We start from the raw sequence: 22,151 nt of genomic DNA, 5'->3' as shown, positions 1-22,151 counted from the left end.
CTTACCACATATACATATTGTGTTACTATTTTTGCTGTTTATTATGATCACCTACAAAAGCAATAGCACTAATACACTAACAGTACAATATGTTCAAAAAGGTTTTTTATTCATAAAGACCCATCATCCCAAGTATGAGCAACAGTCCAGCACTAAAACAATCAACTGAGACTAAAACTAGTTGTTTTGCAAAGCTGAATACAGAGCATAAGTGGGTTACATTTTCTAAGGGATCAAGGTTGCAGAATAGCCCTGAAGAGATGTTGTTTATTTCTGTAGAGAGAACAAAAGTTTCAGTTAATATTTTTATTATTGAACATTGTCAGTGAAGTAAGACATTAAAACATGTTATTGACTTACCTTAAGCAGTCCTATTGCAAAATGCATACAGTTATTTGTCAAAGGATTGTACTTTGGAGCAGAGTTCATCGCCGTCATAACTCTTTTATCAAAGTCTTCTTCACTGACGCCATATTTCGAACGGAGAACACGGAATGGATTTTATTTTATTTTTTATTTTACACACTGTACCATCCACATGTGCTATAGAGGCACTCACGAATGATTTTAGTTCTTGCAGTTGAACACCTGAGTTAGCTAAAAAAAAATTTTACTTGGAATCTAGATGAAGAGTCCATCACAGACGAGAGGAGAGTCGTTAATGAGTCAGACATACAGAAAATGCAGTATTAGTTTTAGTAGGTGTTGCTTCGACATGCTATGGAATTTACTTTATAGTTTCTATAGGAGGCGGAGATATTTTTCACATTCATTTTACATGACTTTCACTTTCTTATCTCACCCTTTTTGTAAGAATTACTCTTATTTACAAGAACTGTGTGCTTTTTATGACCTGAATATAAATCAAAATTCAGACTGACATTTGAATCCATATATTACGTACATAAAGGCTGAATCTTGTGTAATCACACTCAAATAAACTGATCAGTATGAATAGATATGCATGCCTCTTAATGAACATTCAAATTATAATTTTATTAATGGAGACTTCAACATTTCTCTTTTTTGTCCCATCAAATTGAGGAAAATAAATCAGCTTCCATGTTTAAATGTTTTTGGTGACCAAGATGGCGGCGCGAACACATCGCAAGGCTCAGCGTCTCACCAGTTTTTGCAATTTTGCAGTATTTTTCCTGCTCATCTCGGGTCTGTTCTCACTGAACAGCTTTGCCTTAACATCATACACCCGACAGGAGCTTTTGGATATCGGTCTGCTCTTTTCCAACAATCTTATAACCAATCATCGACTCATCCCGGAGATCTCCAGAACACCCGAGGCAACGCACTCTGCTCGGCCGGGCGGAAGTGCTCACAGGCGGCGCCGAGATCGTAAACAAAGGCGGGGGAAGCGTGGAGGACTAAGAGCTAAGCTAAAGCTAACACCGCACCGGCTCTCTTTACCCAGCATTTTCCTCGCTAATGTGCGGTCATTGGTGAACAAAATGGATGAGATACGACTTCGCATCACCCATAGTAAGAAACTTTTGGACTGCAATGTCATGGTTTTCACTGAAACATGGCTACATAGCGACATACCCAATAATGCTATTGATCTAACCGGACGCTACACGCTCCGAGCAGATAGAACGGCAGATGACTCCGGCAAGACCAGAGGCGGAGGATTGTGCATTTATGTAAACAAAGCTTGGTGTACGAACTCTGACATTGTTGGAAAACACTGCTCACCCAACCTAGAGTTTCTCATGGTTAAGTGTAGACCTTTCTATCTGCCGCGGGAGTTCACTTCCACCATCATAACTGCAGCCTATATTCCCCCGGATGCTAATGCCAAGCTTGCTATGAACGAACTGCATGCGGCCATTAGTAAACAACAGACTGTACACCCGGAAGCTGCATTTATTGTTGCGGGTGATTTTAATCACTCCAACTTAAAGACAGTGCTCCCCAAATTCCATCAGCATGTCTCCTGCCACACTAGAGGAGAAAAAACCTTGGATCATGTTTACACAAACATCGCTGGAGCTTACATCGCGACTCCCCTCCCCCACCTCGGACAGTCTGATCACCTTTCTTTGTTTCTCACCCCCAAGTATTCACCCCTCATCAACCGTGTGAAGCCATCAGTGAAGACCATCAAAGTGTGGCCAATGGGAGCAGAGTCTGTACTTCAGGACAAGTTTCAACACACGGACTGGAGTATGTTTGCTTCTCAGGCTGCCAGTGGCTCTCACACGGACATTGATATCTATACCACCTCTGTACTGGATTACATCAATACCTCCATTGACAGTGTTACAACAGAGAAACAGATCACAACGTACCCTAATCAGAAGCCATGGATGAACAAGGAAGTGCGGCTCTTGCTGAAAGCCCGCAACACTGCTTTCAGATCAGATGACGCTCAGGCCTACAGCATATCCAGGGCTAACCTGAAGAGGGGCATCAAGAAGGCCAAGCACTGCTACAAGCTAAAGGTGGAGGAGCATCTTTCCAACTCTGACCCCCGGCGCATGTGGCAGGGCATCCAGGTCATCAGTGACTACAAGCCATGCAACTCCACTCCAACGGTCACAGACGTCTCCTTCCTTAACGAGCTAAATGACTTTTATGCTCGCTTTGACAACAACAACAAGGAGACAGCCACCAAGATCACACTCTCAGGAGACCATCAGACCCTCAAACTCACCTCCACAGATGTCTGCACAGCATTGAGCCGGATCAACGCATACAAGGCTGCTGGCCCCGACGGCATTCCTGGACGTGTGCTCAGGACATGTGCAGAGCAGCTCGCAGGGGTCTTCACAGACATTTTCAACCTGTCACTCACCCAAGCAATGGTGCCAACATGCTTTAAGTCGACATCCATTGTGCCAGTGCCGAAACACTCCTCCCCAACGTGCCTGAATGACTACCGCCCCGTAGCACTCACACCCATTGTTATGAAGTGCTTTGAGCGACTGGTCCTGGCACACCTCAAGAACTGCCTCCCACCCACACTGGACCCACACCAATTTGCCTATAGAAGCAATAGAAGCACTGAGGATGCAGTAGGCACAGTACTGCACTCGGTACTCACACACCTGGAAAACAACACCACATATGCACGGATATCATTTGTTGATTTCAGCTCAGCATTCAACACCGTCATTCCCTCCAAGCTGACCACTAAACTTGGAGACTTGGGTGTTAACACCTCCCTTTGCAGCTGGATTATGGACTTTCTGACCAACAGACCTCAGCATGTTAGGTCAGGCCTCACCTGCTCCACCACCATCACACTCAACACCGGCGTACCACAGGGCTGTGTGCTGAGCCCATTTCTCTACTCCCTCTACACCCATGACTGCAGGCCGGTGCATGGATCCAACTCCATCATCAAGTTTGCTGACGACACCACAGTGATTGGCCTCATCAGAGACAACGATGAGACTGCCTACAGGGAGGAGGTACAGCACCTGGCTGCATGGTGTGCTGACAATAGCCTGCTCCTCAACACCAGCAAGACAAAGGAACTCATTGTGGACTTCAGGAAGAAGAAAAGTGGAACGCATGACCCCATCCACATTAACGGGATGGTTGTTGAACGTGTCTCCAGCTTCAAGTTCCTGGGAACCCACATCTCGGAGGACCTGACCTGGACCACCAACACATCCAGCCTAGTCAAGAAGGCTCACCAACGCCTCTTCTTCCTTAGGACACTGAAGAAGAACCACCTGTCTCCAATCATCCAGCGGAACTTCTACCGGTGTGCAATTGAAAGCATCCTGACCAACTGCATCACAGTCTGGTATGGGAACTGCTCAGCTGCTGACCGCAAGGCACTACAGAGGGTGGTGAAAACCGCCCAACGCATCACAGGGACACCACTCCCTGCCATTGAGGACGTCCAGAGAAAACGCTGTTTACGTCGAGCTCGCGGCATTCTTAAGGACTCCTCTCACCCTGACCATAGACTGTTTAACTTACTGCCCTCTGGGAGGCGCTTCAGGAGCCTCCGAACAAGGACAAGCAGACTCAGGAACAGCTTTTTCCCTACAGCTGTTTCCCTACTAAACTCTGCCCAATGATACCCCCCTCACACACCACTACAAACTCTTCACCCCTCCCCATCATTAAATCGATTAAAAAAACAAAACAAAAAAACAACCAACCAATCTACACTGAGTACTATGTACTGTAAATTTTTATTTCTATGCACTTTCAATGTTCATTGCACTAGTGTTTATATATCTTAATTTATAGCTTATTCATATCCATTTGTAATTATATTCATAGTTTTTGCTCATAGTGTACATACATTTACTGCACAACCCATCTGTATAGTATGTTCATATCACCCATCTGTATATCATACTGATAGTATTTAAAAACTTGTAAATTATGTCCATAGTACTACTGCCTTATCTGTATATTTCTGTACATATGTAACATATTGTAGGCACTGTATATCCTGTACCTCTGCATATTGCACTTCTGGTTAGATGCTAACTGCATTTCGTTGCCCTGTACCTTACATGTGCAATGACAATAAAGTTGAATCTAATCTAATCTAATCTAATCTAAATAATTATTCAGAATGCGAGACTAATATCACTGATGTCAAATTTAAATGTGTAAGTTCACTACATTAATGATTTATCTATTATAAAGTTAATGGATAATAACTGCAATTTACTGAGTAGCAGAACAGACACTTCTGACACTTTGGGGAAAATGATTATGTAATTTCTGATTTCAAAATACTGTACCAAGAGTCAAATTTAAAACAAAAAATATAAAAAATGATTTATTATTATTATTATTATTATTATTATTATTATTACATAGAAAAGTGTAAGAAGTTAAAAAACAAAAGGTCAGGTTTCTTTTTTGTTCAGTTCCACAAAAAAAAAAACGAAACTACCAACACCCACTGAAAAACACTGGAGGCAATGAGCTATAACTATGGAGTGCAGGCAAAAAAAAAAAAAGACAGAAACTTCATAAAAACCTGTCTCGTGTAAGTTTAAAATCACACTTTTGTGGTGAGACGACCACAAATGCCAACATAATATGACAATATAATAAACTAAACTATTTCATAGTTTAAAGTAATTAATATTATATATTAAAAGTGAAATTTGATTTTAATCAGGTATTTCTGATAATCTCTCCATTTATCTTCTAGAGAGTGTGAGTCATGCCCAGCGTCGGCGACACGGGGGGCCTCAGGGGGCCCGGTACGGCCCGGCCACTGTGCCCCCTCACCTCGTGTCATCTCTGTATAGGCGCACTGATATTAGTCTGTAAGGCAGTCTACTGCCCTAGGAAGATCGCCCACTCAGAATTACAAGCTGGGGAGTGGGTGGGTGTGGGCTGTCAAATACATGGATTAAAAGTGAAATGTGGACCACTTGATTCCAGGTCCACAAAATCAGTCACAAGGGTCAATTTTTCAAAATTGAGATTTATACATCATCTGAAAGCTGAATAAATAATCTTTCCATTGATGTATGGTTTGTTAGGATCGGACAATATTTGGTCGAGATTCAACTCATTGAAAATCTGGAATCTGAGGGTGCAACAAAATGTAAATACTGAGAAAATTGTCTTTAAAGTTGTCCAAATTAAGTTCTTACCAATGCATATTACTAAACAAAAAAATAAGTTTTAATATATTTACGGTAGGAAATTTACAAAATATCTTCAAGGAACATGATCTTTATTTAACATCCTAATGATTTTTGGCATAAAAGAAAAACTGATAATTTTGACCCATACAATGCATTTTTGACTATTGCTACAAATATACCCCAGCGCCTTAAGACTGGTTTTGTGCTCCAGGGTCACAAATGTTTTAATTTCTGTTCGTTATTGGCAAAAATATTTTTTTGTTCATGTTCCAGATCGAAATTCTAATAATCTTTGCTAATATTCTTTTTTTATATATATATATATATATAGATTTATTTATTGAATTTTAAAAATGACAAGACAAAGTAATAAACATACAAACATGAAAAGAAAAAGAAAAAAGGTATATATATAAAAAAAATACACACACAATAAATAAATAGCTTAGTTACAAATGTGTGCTACTAACATGGCAATACAAATGCACAATCGGGATAAATGGAGTAATAATAAAACAGTGTAGATGGATAATTAATCAAGAGAGACTGCATCCAACTGCAGAGTTCTAACATGCTCAAGGAAGGGTAACCAAATTTTTGAGAATTTGACTATGGAGCCACGAAGACTGTGTTTATTTTTTTCTAATTTAATAAAAAATAAAGAATCTTTTATCCACCGAGTGTGAGAAGGGGTGTGAGGACCTTTCCAATGCATCAGAATACAATGTCTTGCTAGTAAAGTGAGAAAAGCTACCAGCTCAACGAAATGAGATGGCAATGAGTAATCAGAAGGCAAGACTCCAAACAAGCCAATTAGAGGAGAGGGAGAAAGTTTAACAGATGTGGTAGCAGAAAGTGAGTCAAAAACAGACTCCCAAAAAAGAGACAAGTCCAGAACATGTGGGCTAAATTAGCTGGTTCTAGATGACACTTGTCACAACATGGATCAATATTGGGAAACATACGGGCTAATTTACTTTTGGACCAGTGTACCCTGTAAACAACTTTACACTGTAAAACCCCATGGCGAGCGCAAACAGATGAATTATGAACACGTTTTAAAACCAACTGCCATGTCTCTGCATCTATCGCAATGTTAAGGTCCCCAGCCCAGGTAATCCGAAGACAATCAGAATCCAGGGGGTGACATGCAAATAAAGTATTGTATATTGTAGAGATAGCTCCTCTTTGGTATGGATTAGTATTGAAAATACTATCGACAAGGGTGGCGGGTGGGCTCATGGGGAACCCAGGAAAATGCTTACAGACAAAGTCCCGGATTTGCAAATATCTGAAAAAATGGGACCTTGGCAAGTTAAAAACTTGAGTCAAATGTTCAAATGAAGCAAACGTTCCGTCAAAGTAGAGATGCTTAATAGAAATGATCCCACGGTTCAGCCAGGCCGAAAAAGCCTTTTCAGTGAGAGAGGGAGGAAAGAGGGGGTTACTGTGCACTGGGCATGAAAGAGGTGTTGACTGTAAAGTAAAATGACGCCTAAATTGACACCAGATCTTTAAACAGTTCTTAACTATAACATTATTGGAAAATGTTAAAGGTGATAATGAGAGAGGAAGATAGAGAAGAGACATAAGTGAAGATTTACCACATGCAGCCTCCTCAATCCTTAACCAGGGTGGGGGCTGATCATCAGAGCTACACCAGAATAACATTTCTGACATTTGCAGCCCAATAATAAAACAAGAAGTTGGGTATAGTGCTAAACCACCCAACTCCTTGGTCTTTTGTAAGATACCTTTTCGTATTCTGGGAGTTTTCCCATTCCAGATAAACTGAGAAATAGAGCTATTGCTAATATTCTTAAATTACATTATTAAATTAAATTAAATAAAATTACATCTTAAAACTGCTAACACTTTTAAATTCGAATTATGCCTTTATTGTTTGACCAAAAATGACAGAGTATAGGCCTATGTTTAGCTGTTTGATTGCGCCGTTGCCCCATGCGAAAGCTATATATATATATCAAAGTAAAATCCAGTCACCCAAACATATAAAAAGTTACACCAGTCAATTTAAAAAGTTTGTATTACAATCTGTGGCATTCGTGCGTGAAGCACAAAGCCTAGTTTACCTAAAAAATAATAGTTTAGCATCAAATTCATTGCAAATAGTGAAACATTTGGATTTGTGCCGAATGAGAGAGGTACAGGTGAAGCCAACTTTACTTTCAGTTTCACTTTAAATTAATTTGTTTTGGCTTGTTTATAGTTATGCCTATATTATTATATTATGTAGTGCAATTATATTATATTTATTTGCCAATGTTTTCTTTTTTTTTTATCTTATGTACGGAATGTGACAATTAAAACAAAAATTAGGCTAGTGTATTTATGACATCAATTACGACTTTCTTTGTTCAGAAGCGGAAATAACTTAAAATATTTTGTGTGTGTTGTACTTTTCATATTTCAGTAGCTATAATATACAGCTAAACTTCCAGTAGGCTATTTTACTATTTTACTACTATTTTGACAATTAACAAAAAAATTGGCCCAGATTTGCAAATGACTAAAGGTTATTAAAGGACACAAAAACAATAAAACAACATTTAAGTGCACAAGTGGCAAATTAAACTTAAGATTAAAATAAAACATACCTTGCGTAGTTGCATAGTGTTGGTATCGTACTGACATTATAATAGACATCAAAATATTGGTTCTGAATAACTTGAAGGGTTGGCCATTAACACGTTGCTAAGCTAACACCTCAATACTCTAAAACTGCAAATATTGCATATACTCTACATGAATACTGACATCTTGGATGCCAACATCCAATTCAACGCATTCTGTTCTTGTCTTATTCACGAAGGAAGGATACATGTAAGCCTTCTTTAGATTTTAGTCAAGACAAAGTATAAGGCAGACTACTCTTTAGAATACATTTCACATCAGGTGTGCACCTATGATGCCTAAAAATGCTGTCCACATAGGCCACTGACTTACTAGGGTTTCGAACAAGAACACTGAAAGAGAGCCACAGAGCTGTGCAGCTTGTGTTTTGTAAGGTAAAGTCTGAGGTGAAGTCAGCTGTAAGGAATGTGAGGCAGTGTGTTAATCTCTGCCGCTCAGCACGCTTGGATTGTGATTACCATGCAACTGATGGCTGTTTGGAGAGCGAGAAGCCCTTCATTACCAGCTTTGATGTTTTCATGACTAAAATGCTTAAACATTTAACTGCTCAAAGACTTAAAGAGGCAGAAAGCAGCCTGCAGGTGCTCGCGAAGACAAGCCCAAAAGCTCTCAGCACTCATGTTTTGATAGAGACCAGCATAAATCAACTGAGAAGCAGAGCTGGCGGAGATCCACGCCTTCATTCAGTCCGTCTGTGGAGAGACAGCGTTTGAACCTTCAGCTGGATACAAATACAGAGTTCAGAAATAACTTTTCAATCAATTGAGAAAATGTCCTACAGGCCTATGATGTGTTATTAATTTTTTAATTAAATAATATACATAATATACAATATTACTATATGTATGGGTCATTCCACAAAATTGGTGCCTTTTCCTCTTGGAAACAATAAAAAATTTTTTTTTAAATATCCATTAAATGAACACACCTTAAAATGACAAGAAATTGTATTGTGCCTGCAGTCTATGTCATTTATTATTTTATGACTATTTTTCTACTTCATGTTTTGGTATTTTTGTCAACCCTGTTACTGACAGAAGTATTTCTAGATACTATAGTTTAATTAGAACTATGTGATAGTTTTCACATATATGAACACAGCATTTTAGTCCCTCTTTTCACTGGGATTGTTTCAAAATATGGATTTTTAAAAAATATATATTTTTATATTTGTCATTTAGATGACCAAGAACATCCTAATTTTGGAGGGTGACCACATGTCAATTCAGAAATATATTTTTACAAGAGAGATGTTAAAAAAGTGCTTTGTTTGAGTTAAATTTACAATGGAAAAACTTGTAAGGCTGTATCAAATATAATTTTTTACCATTTTTATGAAATTAATGACAGCAGCAGGATTGATGTCATAGTCACAGGAGTTATGGAAAAATATTTTTATTGAAACTAATCATCCTATCTCTGTCATTAACAACAATAATAGGAATAATACCAACCATAACTAAAAATGTAACTGATGCTCAAATGCCACTGAATGATATAGGCATTAGCTCAATAATACACGTAGGGTGACCTTTAAAATGTTTGAGTTTTACACAGACAACCTTTAAAAACGGTGACAACTAATCTATGTCATCCCTGTTACCCACGTCAAAACCTGTTACCCTGAAAAGTAACAGGGCTGACAGTATGCGTGATCTAAACCCTATTGCGCATCTGTGGGGCATCCTCAAACGGAAGGTGGAGGAGCGCAAGGTCTCTAACATCCACCAGCTCCGTGATGTCGTCATGGAGGAGTGGAAGAGGATGCCCAAGAGGGTTAAGGCAAGTGCTGGAAAATAATGGTGGCCACACAAAATATTTACACTTTGGGCCCAATTTGGATGAATGAAATAGCAAAATAAATGAAATAGCAAATTTACAGTTATACAAGCTGTACACGCACTATTTTACATTGTAGCAAAGTGTCATTTCTTCAGTTGTCCCATGAAAAGATATAATAAAATATTTACAAAAATGTGAAGGGTGTACTCACTTCTGTGAGCTAATGTATATACATATATATATATATATATATATATATATAAACATTGTTAAAATGACTGGTTAATTTAACAATATTTCTGAATCTTCTTAATATTTCTGAATCTTCTTATCATTATTTGAAAATAACAATCTAATTTAATAGGTGGCCGTTTGAAATCAGGTTTTATTTTATTGCCGTACTGCTGTCTCCTGTCCTCTTTTGTCTCACTCCCCATTTCTGTCTGTCTTCCCGAGTCCCGACCCTGTTCTCCACCCCTCAGGTTTTCCCGCGAGTTGCGTGCGATGGAAGCAGGGAAAGGAGGAGGGAATCCTTCATCAGCTGCATGAGCGACAGGGGGTCAGACCGCTGAGAGATGGATTGCTTTTCAAAGGACCATCTCTTCATTTATTTTCCTGGCAACATTTAACTTGCTGTTCTACAGGAGAGTAAAGAGTAAAATCCCTCCCTTTTAAGAGGAAAAGGGGCCAGACGGCCATCCGTCATAAAGGGATATTTCAGAAAAAACTATTTAGCTTTGATATCAGGAGTTTTCCTCCCTTCGTGATAGCTAAGGAAGATGGTATCTTAAACTTTCCCTCACAAAATAGCTGTTCTCACACGCTCAGGCTGGAGGAAAATAGTTTGCTAGGTTCCCCAAGTCAAACGATCCCACTAAGTCTATGATATTCAGAAATGATCGTGAGAGATATTCCTTGTTAATAACGGTTCTATAAACAAACATGTTAACAATGGGTAACTTACATTTTAGACACAATTTTGCTGGTTGTTTTGTTCTTTTTGTACTCTGCAACTGTTCAAAATGAAAATCAAACCAGAATCAAGTATCTGCATTTTCGCCCACAAAATATTTAACATGATAAATAGCTGTCGCAATTGAAAATTCTGATGATAATAATGCCGAGTTGACATACAGTGGGGGCAAAAATTATTTGATCCCCTGCTGATTTTGAACGCTTGCCCACTGGCAAAGAAATGATCAGTCTATAATTTTAATGGTAGGTTTATTTGAACAGTGAGAGACAGAATAACAACAAAACAATTTAGAAAAACGCATTTCAAAAAAGTTATAAATTGATTTGTATTTTAATGAGTGAAATAAGTATTTGATCCCCTATCAATCAGCAAGATTTCTGGCTCCCAGGTCCCTTTTTCTACAGGTAAGGAGCTGAGATTAGGAGCACTCTGTTAAAGGGAGTACACCTAATCTCAGTTTGTTACCTGTGTAAAAGACAACCTGTCCACAGAAGCAATCAATCAATCAGATTCCAAACTCTCCACCATGGCCAAGACCAAAGAGCTGTCCAAGGATGTCAGGGACAAGATTGTAGACCTACACAAGGCTGGAATGGGCTACAAGACCATCACCAAGCAGCTTGGTGAGAAGGTGACAACAGTTGGTGTGATTATTTGCAAATGGAAGAAACACAAAATTACTGTCAATCTCCCTCGGTCTGGGGCTCCATGCAAGATCTCACCTCGTGGAGTTTCAATGATCATGAGAACGGTGAGGAATCAGCCCAGAACTACACAGGAGGATCTTGTCAATGATCTTAAGGCATCTGGGACCATAGTCACCAAAAAAACAATTGGTAACACACTACACCATTGGACTGAAATCCTGCAGCGCCCGCAAGGTTGCCATGCTCAACAAAGCACATGTACAGGCCCGTCTGAAGTTTGCCAATGATTCAGAGGAGAACTGGGTGAAAGTGCTGTGGTCAGATGAGAAAATCGGGGCTAAAATCGAGCAGTGCGAACTTGGCATTAAAAATATCTGGACCTGTCGGCGATTCAAAATCCTGCTGTGTGAAATGAGTTCGGACTGAAAAGTACATTGGCGATGACCTACAACCAATGAGAGCTAGATACAGGGCAGTGGGAAGTTTGAGGAGGACTTATAGACCACAACATCGGCGTGATCTTACGTTATTTCCTTCTCACTTATCATGTGCGTTTGATTGTGAAACATAGTTTGCGGACCAGACAGAGTTGTCGGCGATTCTTCCTATTGTAAAGCGTGTAACCTATCCATCGTGAAATGTGAACACAGCAGCAACTGAATGCTACCCCAGATAGTCGAGCAGGGCGAAAACAGTGGTGATCTGATGACTTTGAAAATCGTACAGTGTAAACTCGTCATTAACCAGTCTGTTGAATGAATGATTGAATGATTCACTTATAAAGATGGTCAATTGTTTCATTCCTGCAATGATTTGTTATTGTTGAATGAATCAGTTGAATGAACAAGTCAATGATTTTCTCATAACGATGGTCATTCATTTGTTTGATTTCTGAATGAATCTGTCTCTGGACGAATCATTTGAAAGAATGATTCAATATGGTTCACTTATAAAGACAAAGTCACTTGCCGCCTCCTACTGACGTAACCATCTAACCTGCAGAAAGAGTCTAAATTTGCTTCCATTCTCTCATTTTGTCTATTAAAATAAAAATTACTGACCTAAGCTCAGAGTTTAAACAATAACTATTTATTAAACTATGTTAGATGCAAACAATCCTGACTGTCAGAATTATGTTTAAGATTAGAAGATTATGCATTATGAGTATCCTCATGGAAAAGAGATAAAGTGTGTGTGTGTGTGTGTGTGTGTGTGTGTGTGTGTGTGTGTGTGTGTGTGTGTGTGTGTGTTTGAGAGGTGACCTCAGATTTTTTTTACGAGAACTGTGAACCACAAGGGCCATATCTGGCATCATAAACCTTCAACTGTGACAGGTAGAGACCACCACGAACACAAAGACCTACTGGCTTTGAGCTGAGTGTCCTTGAATCCCATTCCCATTCCTTTTTCTATTGTCTCCTCTTCTGCTTCTGTTGGGGCATAAGCCTAAATTAAATGTTAGCAAAATATTCTTAAATATTTAAACTGGGATGATGAACTAGGGATGACAAGAGATGAAAAACTGCTTCAGTCTGGTTCTTAGTGTTCTGAGACTTTAGTGAGTTCTTAAAGAACCGAATCCAACACAATTTACAGGACGAAAGTCACACATCTTATTTTCCTATGGCTAACTCCCTCTATTTCCCTGTTTATCATGGGCTGGGCTGAAATCAGGCCACGCTTGTAATCCAGCCTGAATGAAGGTTAACTAGAGTCTTCACATGCCAAACGCTCTCGGCTTCGGCTTTAAATCTACGGCATGTAGAATCCATCAGCAGTTTCTTTAGCACTTTCCCACAAATAAAATCTCAAAGATTCCACTCACAGCCTTTTCCAAACTGCTCTCGGCATAAACGCTTTTCCCCTCTCAGATTCAGATGTTAAAGTTTATTTGAAGGAGGCTGAATGAGAGAAAGCGAGAGGAATGGAAAGAGGAATAAAAGAAGCTTTAATCACAGAAAACTGCCCTGGAAAAATCTGAGAACCTAAGAGAAGAAAAGAGAAGTTCATCTACTTGTAGATGTATTTATTTACAGAACGTATATTTATGACCACATGGTATTAATTTTTGTCTCAAGTGATCTTATCACAAGTAAACAGCACTAAACAAGTGCCAATAGGGTTTTGGAGATGTCTTTTGATCTCATCATGGTTGTAGACTCAGCTATTCTTTAAAACAAAACATTGCTCTTTGTTTATTGTTCATTTGGTCAAACTGATTCACAAATTAGTGAAGAAATCTGTGAATCAGTTTGTTGGATCTGCACAGCCGTTTTTAAGACCTATCTGTCTTCGTACAGAATTACTGACTCACAGCTGCAACTCCAAGTGTTTGCTTTAAAACTGTTTCCATTACTTCTTAAAAAGAGGGCAGATGTTCCAAAAACTCTTTCTTCCTCCGCCACTGAGACACATGAAGCTCTTTATGCATCAGTGAGTGTTTCCTGCAGCTTTAAGTAGGATATCATAAGATGTAGCGCAAACGGTCGACAGGAGGAAATTAAGGCTTGCACAGAAACTAACCAACATCCACAGAAGATCTGCCCTAACTTCCATAGAAGTTCTTAACACAACACTCAATAAGTGCTAAAACAGCCCTAGGAGATGCAGAGCTTCAGAGGAAAGAGCTTTTGAGTTGATGGATGGGAGTTTATCCTGGGATAAAGATGTCTTCCTGTAAATATTTTGGTGGTGTGATACTTCTCACTGAGCATTTACAGCACTGGTTAAAACACAGCAGGAGCTCAGAAACTGAATCACAGCCAGTTAGCCACATGCTGGAACATACAATAAAGATACTGTATTACTGTGGTTTGTTGAAACTATCAGATGGTAATATCATTATTGTTTAAGACACTTAAAAGAAGTGCCATGATACCACCATATGTTGGTGTTCTTGTAAGAAACACAGAAATATTTAAACATGGCAAACATTTAGTATTGCAGTTATAAGAAGCTAACAAATGGCCCCATTTTATTGCCATATTTTTTGGACATTTACCATGGTATTACCATATTATTCGTAGAAGTGCAATCCACTTTCAGTACCACTGTATATTTTAAAGTGCCACGGAATTACTGCCTGATACCATCACAGTATTTTTTATAAGATACGGTTGCTCCTTTACGCTTAAGGAAGATTAAGGAAAAGAGTTCAACACCGTGGTATAATGAGCACGCTTGCGCCCTAAAGAGAGCAGCCAGGAAAATGGAGCGCAGCTGGAGGAAAACTAAACTAGAGGTTTTTCGTATTGCTTGGTGGGAAAGTACCCTATCCTACAGAAAAGCATTAAAAACTGCTAGATCTGATTACTTTTCTTATCTTTTAGAAGAAAACAAGCATAACCCCAAGCATCAACATCAACATTTCCCAACAGCACAGCAGTAATGACTTTATGAACTATTTTACTTCCAAAATCGATACTATTAGAGATCAAATTGTAGCCATGCAGCCGTCAGCTACAGTATCGCATCAGATAGTGGACTATAGATCCCTTGAGGAACAGTTCCACTCATTCTCTACTATAGGAGAGGAAGAATTGAATAAACTTGTTAAATCAGCTAAACCAACAACATGTATGCTAGACCCTATTCCAGCTAAACTACTAAAAAAGGTGCTTCCAGAAGTCATAGATCCTCTTTTGTCTATTATTAATTCGTCATTGTCATTAGGATATGTCCCCAAAACCTTTAAATTGGCTGTTATTAAGCCTCTCATTAAAAAAATACAACTTGACCCCAAAGATCTAGTTAATTACAGACTGATCTCGAATCTCCCTTTTTAATCAAAGATACTAGAAAAGGTAGTATCCTCACAATTATATTCCTTCTTAGAGAAAAATTATATCGGTGAGGATTTCCAGTCAGGATTTAGACCGTATCGTAGTACTGAGACTGCTCTCATTAGAGTTACAAACGACCTGCTTTTATCATCTGATCGTGGTTGTATCTCTCTATTAGTGCTACTGGATCTTAGCGCTACGTTCAACACCATTAATCACAACATTCTTTTGAATAGACTAGAAAACTTTGTTGGCATTAGTGGAAGTGCATTAGCATGGTTCAAATCATACTTATCTGACCGCCATCAATTTGTAGCAGTGAATGAAGAGGTATCATATCGATCCCAAGTTCAGTATGGAGTACCTCAAGGCTCAGTACTAGGGCCGTTACTTTTTACGCTTTACATGTTACCCTTGGGAAATATCATCAGGAAACACGGGGTTAGCTTTCACTGTTATGCTGATGATACTCAGCTCTATATTTCTTTGCGGCCCGGTGAAACACACCAATTTGAGAAACTTATGGAATGCATAGTCGATATAAATGTAACGGAGTGTCTATTTACACTAAGTGCAAATAGCCCATCTTGTTGGCAAAGGCTATTTACACTAACTCCGCCCACTAATGTGTGATTGGGTTAGTCAACAATAAAAAAAGAAGTTAGTTCGACATTAGTTTCAGTGGCGTAGATGGTAAGGTGCATGCTTTTTGATGCGATCGACCCGAGTTCGAGCCCACCTTTTGCCAAACATTTTTTTCTCCCTTTTCAAATCTCATATCGCATCAGAAAGGCATTTATTTTCAATAAAAATGAAGGAAATAATCAAAAAGTTGAAAATAAAGTATCGGGTAGGGTTAGGGTAGGTGTAGGGAGGGCTTTATTGTCCCAATAAGCTGGCATCCATTTAATAATTTGAATTAAAATTATAATTTACACTCAATACATTATTATTGCGTACTGTTTTATAATGTACTACAATACTGAGGTGCAGATAATTGCCACTATTTGCAATAAGTAGTATAAATAGCAGAAAATCTTGCTATTTTAACAGTGTAAATAGAATCTATAGCTATTTGCACTTAGTGTAAATAGCATATCGTTAAAAAATACTGCTATTTTCACTTAGTGTAAATAGAATCCATCGCTATTTGCACTTAGTGCAAATAGCCGCTGCCTAAAAGTAAATGTCTTACTGCTAAATTCTGGAAAAACAGAGGTGTTAATTATCGGACCTAAAACCCCCAAAAGTAATAACCTAGAACACTGTCTAACACTTGATGACTGCTCTGTAAATTCTTCGTCATCAGTTAGGAACCTAGGTGTGCTATTTGATAACAATCTCTCCTTTGACAGCCATGCTTCTAGCATTTGTAAAACTGCTTTTTTTCATCTTAAAAATATATCTAAACTGAGACCTATGCTCTCAATGTCAAATGCTGAAATGTTAATTCATGCGTTTATGACCTCAAGGTTAGATTATAGTTCTGCACGCTTAATAAACAAACTACAGATGGTTAAAAATGCAGCAGCTAGAGTTCTTACTAAAACCAGGAAGTATGACCACATTAGCCGGGTTCTGTCAACACTGCACTGGCTCCCCATTAAACATTGCATAGATTTTAAAATCTTGTTAATTACTTATAAAGCCCTGAATGGTTTAGCTCCTCAGTACTTGAGCAAGCTCTTATCGCATTATAGTCCTTCACGTCCATTACGTTCTCAAAACTCTGGCCATTTGATAATACCTACAATATCAAAATCAATTGCGGCGGGCAGATCCTTTTTCTATTTAGCGCCCAAACTCTGGAACAATCTACTTAACACTGTTCGGGAGGCAGACACACTCTGTCAGTTTAAATCTAGATTAAAGACCCATCTCTTTAACCTGGCGTACACATAACACACTAAAGGCTAGTTCACACTACAGGATTTTAAGCCCGATTTGCAAGTTAACGAGCTCGCCGACAGGTCGAGCTGTAATCGGGGGAAAATCTGCGGGTGATCGGCGCTTCGCGTTCTTTATGTGTGACCTACACAACGATGCATCAAAGACGCTCGCCGACGCCAAACAAATATCTAGCATGCCAAATATCTGGACCGGTCGGCCGACTCGACATCACGTGGTGTCAGGTGTGGTGATGAGCTACAGCCAATGAAAGAGCAAGGCATGGGTTGAGGTCACCGGAAGAAAAACAACAGCAACTTCGCTGAAAGAAAATGCTTATATTTTTGCACATAAGCATCTTTCACAGGCTTTTGGCTGCTATGTTTTTTATTAACCACCAATAGTTACTGTTGCCATGACTGACAAACACTCACACAGCACTCTATCTCACGCAGTAAAAAACACATCGCAGAGCGGAAACTGACACACCGACAGAGAAGACCGAGCAGATTACTGCTGATATGAAACAAGGTCTCAGGACTCTCAGGTCTCAGCTTTTAAATCGAGTCATTTTAAAAGAAATTCAAACAATAAATACCTTTTTGTGGCTCTTCAATGTGTCGTGACAGATCACTGTATTGCCTCAGTTCAAACACGTGAACCGATCGTCTTTTCATATTTACTTAATGCACGAAATGAACATGAATAAACATCAGAAGGTGTTTAATTTCAACCGCGGAACACACCATTTTAAATCCACCGAAGTTAATCTACTTCTGTCTGATTTGGGGGCTAGAAGGGATACAGCTGCGGCTACTGGGCATGCGCATTTACATATTTTCCGAGCCCACAATATAACGTGAAACCTATGAAAATGGTTTTAAAAAGCACATAGCGCCATAGTTTCATCCCTTTGCGAATGTCGCAGTGACCGTCTTTTTGCAGTAAAGGACCTGTCATAGAACCTGTTAACCTTTACCAGAGCGACGTCGCACTGAACGCTCTTTGTTTGCATGTGTCGTTGTTTTCTAATAGAATAAATTAAACGGGACAAAGTTAATCTTGACAAACTATATATCATTTTGAAGGTCTAAGCCTCAAGCATCGACGACAGATCGCTGTTTTTCGATGGAAAGCTTATAAGGAATGTATTTGCTACATTTGTGTAAGCAGTACACATCCAAACACGCAGAGTAAAAAAGCAGTACGTACCTTTATCATTGTAATAACGAGCCACAAACGCGTCCACTGCTGAAATCCCAGTTTAGTTAGAGAGGTAAGGGTCCACAGAACAACATCCCAGCGAGCACTTTTAGTCCAGCGAAACAATAACGTTGTAATAAGGATGAATATTCCTTTGTTTACGTTTCATTTCTTTGGGAGAGTTATTGTTCGCGTCCGTTATGGAATAAATTACGCTCAAAAACAGCGTCTTGGTAGTAAAAAAACAACATGGTGTTGTAGCATACAGTTTTACAAACAGAATGAGACCATCCACGGAAAAAAAAAAGTCTCAGAAAAGCGGAATATAGATTATTTGAATTTGGCGCTCCCTCCTGCCAGCTCTGACGCGGGCTATGACACGCACGCTGTCATCTGAGCGGGGCGTAACTTAGCGATCTGCTTTATCCATAAAAAAAAATTTTTTTTCTTCTACATTTTTTATATGTGTGTGTGTGTATTGTGTGGGGAATGTGGCCGTATCTGCATGATTATAATATGTATGGACGGACATCCGCGTGTTTATTACCGACTCTATGACGGCTATCATTGTGATTCATTGATCAGCTATTATTGATTATATGGCCCATCTGTATGATTATCATCTGAATGGAAGCACATCAGCGTGTGATTACTGACTCTATGACCATGTCTGGCAATATCACTTCATGTCTGGCAATCAGAATACTTCAGTATACATACTATATACAAAGCATTCTTTTTCTATTTTTTTTCCCTTTTTTATTACTCAAATAATTATTTTTGTATTTTTTAGTGCTCAAATAAATCTGTCTATTATTTTATAGTTGAAAAACTATGCAGGAACATGTATAATGACTAAAATAGCTTGTATAATTCTGAAATCCATTTGGTGGTTATTTTTCCTCAAACAGGGGGGTGGGGGGAATATAAATAGTTTCAGAAAAAATATTGCAGGAATCTCATTTTTCATGGTATCTTCTTCAAATTTGAAATATAAACTCATGATACACATGGCTTTCAACCCATTACTTTTCTGGATTGCTCCAGGACTTATTTAATGTATTTGTATATGAAATAAAAAAACATTCAGTGTGGAAAAATATTTTTCAAGGCACGTCAGTGTGTATAACTTTATATCAACTTTTTATTATCAACTCTGGATGATGGATAGTAAAGCCGAGAGTGTCTTCTTTCCAAAGATACCTAATTTGTTTGTGTAAGCACACTTTGTCACAAACTGTTACTATTTTAATTTAGGTAGGTTATTTTCACCTGCGAGGCCCACAATGGGGGCGAAGGTTAACAGGTTGTGGAAGATGACATGAAGCTTACCTGCATTGTAAACAGATGAGCGTGCGCATATACAGCTCCCGAACGGGGCGAAGTTCATTTTGTCCAGAGAATGATAAGAGCACACTTTTTAACATATTATTTTATTATTTAACACTCAGCATTTAACTTTAGCGCTGCAAGCTATGCATACAGTGCATGACCAGATTTTCTGGTAAACAAAACAAGCACTTTTAAATACCTCAACTTATTGTCTTTACCATGGCAGCCAACAACAGTACAGCTTAACCCTCAGCACATATTTATATTTAGTTATATTGAAAAACTTTAAATTCAGTCTATCTTTTCACCCCGTTTTAACGTATTTCTGTGAAGACTGTCCAGCTGTCAGGCATGTTCTGATTGGTCAGATCACCTTTCAATCAAGCTCTTTGCGAACGGTCAATTATCGCGTGTTTTTATGACAAAACGTGGTTTAGGGACCGAATCGAGTAGTTGGGTGAGAGTTGTTGTCAGCTTGTGTAGTGTGTAACCCCTGGTTGCGGATAATTTACATAGAGTCACATAGTGTGAACACCACAATGACTAAAAGACAGACAATCAAGTCATGTAGTCTGAACGGCACAACGATCTGCCGACGTGTAAAGTCCTGTAGTGTGAACTTGGCTTAATACGCTTGTAATATTCAAATCCGTTAAAGGATTGTTAGGCTGCATTAACTAGGTCAACTGGAACCGGGAACACTTCCCATAACACACTTGTTACATCGTAAGAAGATTGACATCTACGCTAATATTAGTCTGTTTCTCTCTTATTCCGAGGTCACCGCAGCCACACGATCCGGTCCGTATCCAGCCCAGATGGTCACTGCAGTCACCAGATCCAGTTCATATCCAGATCAGATGGTAGGTCAGCACCCAGAGATGACCTCTACAGCCCTGAACGTCAGCGGAGACCAGGACACCTAGATGAGCCCCAAAGACAGATCCCCAGTGAGGACCCTGTCATCTAAACAGCCATCAGGAAAAGACCACTGGAACCAGTTGAGCCCTTACAATCTGACTTTGCTGCAGTTGGAATTGAACTGCTGATTCTTTTGGCCAGAGGAGAACTGGCCCCCCGACTGAGCCTGGTTTCTCCCAAGGTTTTTTTCTCCATTCTGTCACCGATGGAGTTTTGGTTCCTTGCCGCTGTCGCCTCTGGCTTGCTTAGTTGGGGACACTTGATTTCCAGTGATATCGTCAACCTGATTGCAAAGACACTATTTAAACTGAGCTGAGCTGGATGATGACATCACTGAATTCAATAATGAAATGCCTTTAACTGAAAATTGAGTGTTTAATCTTGTCATTTTACATTTTTGACACACTATTTTCCTATTTTGATATTGTGCAGTTGCTTTGACACAATTTGCATTTTTAAAAGCGCTATATAAATAAAGGTGACTTGACTAAGACATGGTACCATGGTAATGCCATGTTGGTACTATAGAAATACCATGGTATCCGTTCAATTAGGGAAGTCGTGGCCTAATGGTTAGAGAGCTGGACTTGTAATCCAAAGGTTGCGGGTTCGAGTCTCCGGCCGGCAGGAATTGTAGGCGGCAATGTTCACTGCTGTGTGTGTGCACGTTGGATGGGTTAAATGCAGAGCACGAATTCCGAGTATGGGTCACCATACTTGGCTGAATGTCACTTCACTCACTTATAATTACCTTGGAGTAACATGTAAATACCTTGGTATAAATTTGATAATAATTCGGTATTACACTGACAAAAAGTACTACAGTGCTACCTTTTTTTTTGGGACATACACCATACCGTGGTATTCAGAAGTACCATAGAGGATCATGTGAATGCTAATCACTTAGTATTATACTTACGTAAAAGTATAATATGGTTTTTGGACATGGTATTCTTTAAAGTAGCCTACCATACGTGTAAATAGCCTATGCGGTATTATTTTCAATACCATATATCCATACATGTACTACCATGCTTTTTTTATTTGGTACTTTCTCTTTATATGAATTATCATCATCATTAAACCATTTCGTACCATGGTACCGCCAGTACTTTTTTTTCTTTCTTACTTTCATCAAATCCTCCCCATCTCTATTTTTAGCTGTTGTCCTGCTATTCTGGAATTCATTGCTGCCTGGATGCTGCCGAGCGGAATCCTTTCAGGAATGTCTGGAACTTTCTCAAACCACTACAGAGAGAGAAAGCGAGTGAGAGGTTGATCCGTGGGGAGGGGGAGAGGAAAGTAGAAACCAGATGTGTCTGTTCTTCTGTTGTGGACTACAGTAAGTCTGAATATGTGCGAGTGCGATCAG

Source organism: Barbus barbus (assembly GCF_936440315.1).
Source record: "Barbus barbus genome assembly, chromosome: 48".
In the NCBI taxonomy this organism is placed as follows: domain Eukaryota; kingdom Metazoa; phylum Chordata; class Actinopteri; order Cypriniformes; family Cyprinidae; genus Barbus; species Barbus barbus.
The sequence above is the reverse complement of the archived record's forward strand: the minus strand, read 5'-3'. Positions refer to the sequence as shown.